Genomic DNA, 9,740 nt, shown 5'->3' with positions numbered 1-9,740 from the left:
AACCACCTTATTGGCTTGATGCTAGTGAAGTTAGCGAAGTGGAGAAGCAACTGATAGATTATGTCAACGAGGATTTATTCAACCTAGTTCTTCTCCATGGGCTTCTCCAATATTATTGGTGAAGAAAAAGGATGGGTCCATGCATATGTGCATAAACTATAGTGTTCTAAATGTGATCACAATAAAATTAAGTATCCGCTTCCTTGTGTGGATCATTTTTTAAAATCAACTTAAAGAAGCATGATGCTTTACCTTGAATGTTGTGGAACACGTAAGTAGACCTTATTACCTTTTTCAGAAGTGACCACATGTTTATGTTCATCTACATATTTCTTATCACGGTCTTGAGCTTGCTTAGCATTCAAGCATGCTACTTTTAGCATATCAAAATGATATTAAAGATAGTCCTTGACATATTGGATTTTCTTATTGCCTAATCCCATCGTAACTGTTGCTGATTGAGGTTGAAATCCATACATGCTTAGCATGAACTGATTAAACCCTATAGTCACATGCTTAGCATTGTTGTAAGCCAACTCTAATATGGGTAAATAATCATCCTAATTAGATTTTTTTTGTAACATATAATTTTTTTTGCAAAATTAGATATACTCAACTTAGCCTTATTTGCCATTGTTTCTACTCAAAATAAGATTAAACAAAGCAATTAATGTTTTCTTAGATAAAACTAATTTTTCATTAATTTAGTATTATTTTTGTAAATTGAGATAGTTTATTTTAGATTTTCAAATACTTATTTTAAAATATTGATGGATTCAAAATAAATTCTCTAAATGATTTTATTAGCTAGAAAGCTTTTTTTAATTATGATTAATTTTCTCAATATTATTCTAAAATTTTAATGAAGTTTATAAAAATTACTAAATATTAATTTAATTTTCTAATAATTTTAATTGTTTCTTGGCCATAATCTCCTTAAAATAATCTGAACCTTATTCTAAATTTTTGTAATTTTTTTTCAAAAATAAAAAAAAATCACACACACACACACACACACACACACGAACTTAGAACTAAAAGATGGGCTTCCTAGAAATTTGAAACCCTTCCTCTCTTTTTCATGTGGTGCTCACCTACCTTAATCTTGGACGATTTGTGAAATGTATTCATTTTAAGCTCAATGTTAGATTACTGCTATATGAGACATTAGTTATGTTTTTAGGAACCTGTAGGTTGATCCTCGTGGGATGAGGCTAGACACTTCACATGCAAGGCGGACCTAGGAAACACCCAGTCACCTAAGTCTACATGCTCAAAGTTAGTTGGATGGTGGTGACTAGGATTGGGTCCCTAAATGACAACCAAACTACCCTCCCTAAGTGAATTAGGTTAGGGTATGTTTTACATGGTATTAGATCATTAAATTTTAATTGCTCTACACTACTATGATGATATTAAAAATTATTAAATAAGGATTTCAAAGTTTATTCAATGTTGTAATTATCAGAGAACTAAAACTAAAAATTATATGGACTTCTTAACCATCTTATAGGCCATAATATATTTTAAGCATTAACTACTATGCCTTGTGGATCTATCAATATTTGATTTAGGCATAACATTGCCTTCATTACTCTCAAGACCATCCTTCAATCGGATTGGTAGGCAATCCAAGAGGAAAGTTGGAAATTGCATAATGGAAATTACCCAATGGGGATTTTGAGAAGATCAAGCACATTGAAATTGATATTCTGAGAACTCAAGTTTTCGAAGAACTTAAATTCATCAAATTCTTTTCGTTCTTCAAAATCAAAGACTCAGAAGCCCTTTTTCTTGTAAATAAGCAATTGATAAACCAAAATTCGTATGTGTATTCATGATTCACAAGAGTTTGTAAGCCCTAATCGCATTGGAATGTGACCTCATAATTCCTTCATTTTCAACCTAAAAATATCAAGTTACCTTGATTATTCCCTCTTGGCCATGGATGTAAATAAAAATTCTCCAAAAAAATATATAGTTGAGCCTAGGAAAACCACTATCAACTTGTCAACAAAGTATAAATTTAGACCAACTAATACCTCATAAACAAAAGGAAAGAAATTCCAAGAAGTGAATAATGTATGAAATCCGAAAAGTTTTATGGCTTATACTTTAATAAGGGAATAGTTTTAAGTAATTCATGAACATCATAAGTCTTAAAAAATTGTAAAAAAATATATTTAGGACACTCTTTTATACTTGACATCATGTGTAAGAGAACTTCCATTTGATGTTTCCCCTGGTATACCAGGTAGGGTCGCAATGCAACCAACCCTTGTGAGAGCACATGTTCCATTTGATGGAATGGATTTTCTTACCACCCCCTATCAAATTTTTAATACTTGCTAGTGAATGCAATATATGGGTTGGTACCGGACTTCTACCAACTACTGCATGCACGTTGATTGCATTGGCAACCTTGGGTATGAGTTGTGGAGGATCTGTTGGGATGAGATACTCAACATAGTTTGACTTTTTACCCTCTACCTAAGTCCTCCAAGTCCTGTAGAGTATCATGAGGGTGAGGTTATGACCTGAGCCTAGTGGATATATAATAGGATTATCCAGATCATACGACCCAACTGAGTTGTAGTCGCCCATAGATCCCACTATTTTGGTTATCAGGTGGAGGGATTTCTCAATCTACCCACCAAGTATCTAGCCTTAGATATCCTAAGTGAGCCACCCAAATATGAGGCTATATTCCTTCAGTAGTTCCATGGTTGACCTTGTATATCATACAACTTTTGGGTAAAAGAAAGCCCTTGTATATAAATAATATAATAACATAGTTGGTTTTCTTTTTGTTTTCAATAATGTCTCGAGCATATATATAATTGTGTTAAATTAATCTACTTGTTATATATAGATTCAAGGTGAATCTTGGCATAACTTCCTAGTCTTTCAATCTATGTATCAAATTGCCATACATTCGTTGGATTATACTTGGCAAAAAGACTTCATGAAGTCTCTAGAGAGTCTTTATTGCCCTCTTAGGGACTATAGAGAAAGATGATGGAGTCGGCATTGCATCCATTGCTTAATTGATGCTAAAAGGTTGGCCTATCTTGAAACGAATCTTAAAAGAATTTGATGGATGGAGGAAGTCAAACTTATCAATATATTTTTGTTAGAAGAGTTGTAAGTAAACACCATCAAAATTGTGAATGATCAAATTATATATCAAGATTGATATATGTATGATTGAGTAATCGGAATCTCACCTCCTGATAGAATATCTCACCTAGGTAGACAAAAATGAAATGACTACATTATCAAGGGATTTCTAGAACAACCAAGCCACTATCGACTTCTTAAAGTCCATGAGAAATCTCTGGTACATAAAGAAATACTTGTGGCAAAGTTTCACAAAAAAACCTTCACACAATATACCAAAAAGTTCTTTTCAAAAAGCTACACATTGTACTACATATTGAAGCAATAAAACTGGATCTTTTGATAGTGTGAATACTCTTGTTATGAATAACCTTATCTAAGGTTACTATACATATTTTAGGTACTCCCACCACAAATTTCCTTGGCCGATCAATGATAAAAGAAATTTCTACTAAAGTAAGTCAAATCGCACGAGTTTAATAGCGAAGCCTTAAAGATAGAAACAAATGGGAAGACATGGATTGAGCAAAAGGAATACTACTTCTCTATAGTTGGGATGATCATAGCCAATTAGGGCTATGATCGCCCAACTATGTCTCATCGAAGAAACCCATCTATGGTGGAAACAATGGTGTTGTGATAACAAAGCTATTATTATTGAGACATCCCAAACTTGGGAGCAAATTAAGGTAGCTATCCAAGGAAGGTATCTATTACTAGCATACCAAATCCATAGAATGGATCAATTTTTAATATTGAGGCAACAAGGTCTAACTATGGAGAGGTACTCCTCCAATTTTGTTTCCCTCCTAAAGTGTACCCCAAAAATGACAATGACACAATAAGTAGCTCACTTCTATTAAGACCTAAATCTACCCCTAAATGGGAAACTAAAGACTATGAAACCCTCTGACCTCGAAGTTATAGATTTCCCTATCCGAAGAGAGCCAAGGTAAATATTCAGATGGAAAATCAAAATTAGAGTTGCCTCAATCTTGTTAATAATGGGAGGAATCACCAACCCAACAATAATCATAATCCTTACCCCAAAAATCCTAGTCAAGGGGCCCAACCCCATTGCTTTAGATGCAACTAGCTAGGCCACTTTAAGACTCAATGTCCTATTTGAACAAATAATGCCAACCCTCCTCATAACCATCCAACCAGGGACAAATTCAACAGTCGAGGGTGAGGATGGGGAGTAGATTGAGGGACAGGTAGTTGAGTCTATTTCCTTGTTGACATGAAGAAAAAGAGGATTCTGCCCTCTACGAAGAGCTAGAGAGAGGCACTTTTCACATAGTCATCAATAATCAAGAGTCCAAATACCAATTCACCATCCTTCAGGTGCATGGAGAGTAGCAATGTAAATCTTTCTAAATTCTTATTGATTGTGGTGGTACTCATTCATACATGTCTTTTAAGTATATTAAGAAATTACAATTGGAACCTGAACTTCCTAGGAAACTTGTAATTGAGTTAGCAAATGGGAAAAAAGTGTACTCAAATCAAATTTTCGAACATGTTTACTCAGGAAATCAATACAAAAAGGCAAAATTTAAGGTTCTATCCTTGGAAACATATGATTTTCTCTTAGATATTGATTGGCTAGGTCCTAATTAGGCAAGTATCCACTATGGGCAAGGAACAATCACCTTTAATAACATTGATGGAGCTTTAGTTCAAGGCCAAGGTAAGGCAAGGAAACCCAAATTACAATTAGCAAAAGCAAGTTAGCTAATTAAGGTCCAAGGAAAGGACCGTCCGTTTATTTAATCAAATTAAATAAGGTAGATCCACCTATACAGAGCTTGAAGAACCAACATGGCTTAGCGAATATGTAGATATGTTTTCTAAATATTTAACTGAACTATCTCTTAGTAGCCTAGATGTAGATCATGAAATTAAATTAACCCTAAGGGCTGAACGAGTGGCAAAGGGGCCCTACAAAATGCCTGTTCTTGGGGCCATAAAATTAAAAGAGCATCTCAAATAACTATTAGAGTAAGGATTTATCCGACCAAGGAACTCACTATGGGGTGCTCTTGTACATTTCCAAAAGAAAAAAAATTGAAATTTAAGTCTTTGCATTGACTATCAGGGCCTAAATCAAGTAACCATTAAAAATAAGTATCCCATCCACAGATTGATGAGTTGCTTTTGATAGACTTCAAGGAGCAAAGTTATTTTCAAAAAATAACCTAGGATTAGGCTACTATTTGAAGGTAGTGAGCTTGGAGTGTAAGCACCCAAGTAGAAGCAAGAGCTATGAGAGAGAGAGAGAGAGAGAGAGAGAGAGAGAGAGAGAGAGAGAGAGAGAGAGAGAGAGAGAGAGAGAGAGAGAGAGAGAGAGAGAGAGAGAGAGAGAGAGAGAGAGAGAGAGAGAGAGAGAGAGAGAGAGAGAGAGAGAGAGAGAGAGAGAGAGAGAGAGAGAGAGAGAGATGTGTAGGAACTTTGTGAAATACGCAAGATCTAGAGCATGGCAGATGTGGAAGCTATGGAGGTTGAAAGAGGAAAAAGAAACTCATGAAGACATTGACCCTGACTCAGATAAATTGTTACACAAGTGAATTAGGTTCCAAGATTGAGACTTGGACTCATAAACACAATCTTGTGTATTGACAATGACATGACACTTTACTGGAAAGAAAAGAGTACTGTCATTGCATTAGAAAAAAGAGTGCAAATACAATGCTTTATAGGATTTGAGTGGTGGTACTTTCTCCTACTGTGCATATGGGATTCTGGTCCTAAGCCCTCACTGCTCCTCACAAAGGGACTGAAGTAGGCGTGATTACAAATTTCTCAACACCCCTCCTCAATCACAACCAAAAGTACAAAGTATGTAGAGGCTTTAGTGAAAGCAACACTTGCAAAGTGTGGACACACCATAAACATGGCAAAACACCAGAGGCTGTCGCAGAAAAGGATAAGTGTGGGTACCACAAACATGATGGACATCCAGAGGCTGTAGTAGGGGCCTCACAAAGTGTATAGAGGCTGTAGTACAAGGATAACTTAGGAGTTTACAAGTTTATGTCTAAGGCATTAGGGTTAGGAAATACACAGCTAAAAAAGTCTATCTGAATAGAAGGATTGATGAGGTTTGTCCTTCTCTTGGTGGTCTTCTTCTTCTTCTTCTTTTTCTCCGTTTTCTTCTTCTTCTTTGATTGCAACTAGATAGGCCTTTTGGGACCTCTTTCTGGCGTGGCAAAACTTCTCGATGTGTCCAGTCCTTCTGCAAAAATCACAAAGGAACTGATCCTTCTTGCCTTTATACCTGTTGCCAACATATAATGCATGCTCATCTCTAGAGGTACTTGGTTCTTCCTTAGTTTTTAGCTTCTTTTCCTCCTCTAACAGTGATGCCTGGATATCAACAAGTTCAGGGTTTGGCATATTAATTAGAGTTGTTGATACATTATTATATTCAGGAGGCAAACTCTTAAGTAGAACATTGATGTAAACATCTTCTTACATTTTAATGTTGATTCCTGCAAGTTGGGTTAGAAGTTCTTCCATGTAATTTAGATGTTTGGTAAATGGTGTGCTGGACTTCATTTTAAGCCTGAAAAACTCAATCAGGAGACCATACTTTGATGATTTAGACTGTGTACCGAACAAAGTGTCAAGTCTCTTCCATGTATCTTATGAAGTCTCACAGTTATCCATATGGTGGATATAGCCAAGTGATAGCAAGATCCGCATCACGAGGCTTCTTTTCTTTTCCAGTGGTAATGGCCTAGAGGCCCTTCTTCATCAGGATCAGTTTGATGCAGGTCTGCCAGGTATGAAACCCGACTCCTTTGAAACAGGCAGTTGGAGAATCTTTGCCCATGTTTGACTTTAGAGACCAGCAGCAAATCAGCGTCAGACTTATCAAATCTAAGTAGCAGAAGAGTTGGTTGAGATGTGTCAAGAGACACAAGTGTTTAGATCACTAAAAATGAGTATCAATAGACACTATGTTTCTCCCCTGAGTCTTTCAAATCTACAAAAATCCTTCAAGTTCTTTTAGATCTAGATCTTCCCCTTCTTGATTTGATGCTGGGACCTTCAGGTCTAAGTGGCAATGGGTTGTTCCAGTGGGGCAGAATAGAGAAAATGATGAGATTTTTAAGCTTGGTGAAGTTTGGCTATGGCTGTCCTGTCAAAACAGGGACCAACGACTGGTAAATGAGCTCCCACGAGCTCCACAGGTCAAATCTGCTCAAATTCTTTGAGATCGAGGACCCTCACTAATGGATCTAACTCCCCCTAAGAGGGTTAGTTCTCATTTTGCCCAAGTTGAGAGATCTAAGTCTTCAAAGTGGTCACTGTCAAAACTCCACCCAGATTTGGGAAAATGCAAATGCTGAGCATGGCGTGCATCAATCTCCTTGATTTTTTGTGCCAAGAAGTCACACGTTGACCTGAAGAATAATTCTCGAGAAGAAAGCTCAAAGAGATATGGCCTGATTGATGAGATATGGCTGCTCCAACAGAGGTAGGTAGCTACTATCCACAAACATAGTTATGGCAGCAACTCTGAAAAGAGGCAATGCTAAAGCTATAGTTGCCCAATCTCAATGATTGAGGTGCCAAGGAGGAGCTCCAGAAGTAGAAAAACACTTCTCTAAAAGGAAATTCAAAGAGATTTGGCCTGTGGAGAGAGATATGAAAGCTTCAAGTTGACAGGGTGCTGTTGGCTATGGCTACCATGGAAGCTTCATTGAAGGTTGGAATGCAAATGAAGTTGGAGATAGGGTCCAGTACTCAAACTGAGGTGAGCAAAGATGGAAAGGAGTTGAGATGAGTGAAAGGAGAGTTGGGCCATGCTCAACTGAGCTCTGATACCATGTGAAATACGTGGGATCTAGAGCATGGCAGATGCGGAAGCTATGGAGGTTGAAAGAGGAAAAAGAAACTCATGAAGACATTGACCCTGACTAGGACAAATTGTTACACAAGTGAATTAGGTTCCAAGATTGAGACTTGGACTCATAAACACAATCTTGTGTATGGACAGTGACATGACACTTTACTTGAAAGAAAAGAGTACTATCATTGCATTAGAAAAAAGAGTGCAAGCATAATGCTTTATAGGATTTGAGTGGTGGTACTTTCTCCTACTGTGCATATGGGATTCTGCTCCTAAGCCCTCACTGCTCCTCACAAAGGGACTGAAGTAGATGTGATTGCAAATATCTCAACAAACTCCAATAGTCACAATGTATGACCAACCTTCCCTTTATTCAAATGTCACTAAAGAATAAAAAATGAAGTGACAATGATCGGTGCTAGGCATAGGCATCTTTACCCCAACAACCTTCCACTTAAAGGCAAATGTGCCCCTAGGGAGGAGAGAACAAGAAAAAAGTGACAAAGTACAAATGCACATAAGTACAACAGGATGAGGAAAGACATCATCTCATTCAATGCCCATCAACTTCCTAGGGGAGAAAAATATTATGCTGAGAGACTTTTACTAAGAAAATCTGTAGGATTTTGGTAAGTTTAGATATTGACAAGCTCAATGGACTTGTCCTCAATAGCCTCTTGAATAAAATAGTAACACATCTCAATGTGCTTCATCTTTGCATGGAAGATCGAATTCTTGGCCAACTAAATAGCACTCATAGAATCGGAATGTAGTCTAGAAAGCTCATCAATAATGCAAATGTCTACCACTAGACGGCCTAACTAGAGAGCCTCCTTACAAGCCTCAATGGCTACAACATACTCTGCCTATGTAGTAGTAGATAGGGTTGTGCATTTTTGCTCCCTAGACATCCAAGAAACAGTACCTCCAACAAAGGTAACCTACTGTCTACATGTCCTGCATAATCAGAGTCAACGTATCCAACAACTCCTATATCCTAGCCACCATAATAGATGTACATAGTTGTTGTGTCCTTTAGGTATCTCATGATAACTTGATAGCATTCCAATGCCGTCTGCCAAGTGTATATATAGTGTGTTACAACTTCCATTGGAAATGCTAATGGGCGAGTGGCTATCATGGTATACATCAAATTGCCCACACTGCAGATGCATAAGGGATCTTTGCCATCTCAGCATTCTGCTCATCAGATTGCGGACAATTGGCTTGACTAATCTTCATATGAGAAGGTAGAGAATAGTCAATAGGCTTACCATTGTGTGTATGAGATTGCTCAAGGACTTTTTGGATATACTCCTTTCGTGATAGATAAAGGAGCCCCTTAGAGCAATCATGCATGATGCACATTCCAAGGATATGTGAGGCCTGTCCCATATCCTTCATCTCAAAGCTCTTCTTGAGCTGAGTGTTAACCCTCAAACGAACGAAGGTGGAAAATCCGGAAAAGCTAAAGCAGAAGACAAAGAAAAAGTCCAAGGCAAAGAGAAATGGAAGACAAAGACGCATAAAGATAAGAGTTCTAAATAAGGGAGAAAGGCACACAAGGAAAAGCGCAAGTCAAAACTTTTGTAAAAGAGCGCAAACGCATCATAGTTTGATTCAAGGAGCGCCGGGCTCTCACCCGTGCAATTTGTAAATGTAGATGGGCGGTGGAAAAGAAGCTAGGAAGATAGAAGGACAATGGGAAAAAGGGCCTAGGCTACGGCCGGCCATGTAAAAAGGGGAAAAGGGGATGACC

Source organism: Lygodium microphyllum, chromosome 16, assembly GCF_053477565.2.
Source record: "Lygodium microphyllum isolate KBCC chromosome 16, Lygodium_microphyllum_v1.1.10, whole genome shotgun sequence".
Taxonomy (NCBI): Eukaryota; Viridiplantae; Streptophyta; class Polypodiopsida; order Schizaeales; family Lygodiaceae; genus Lygodium; species Lygodium microphyllum.
Note: the sequence above shows the minus strand (reverse complement) of the source record.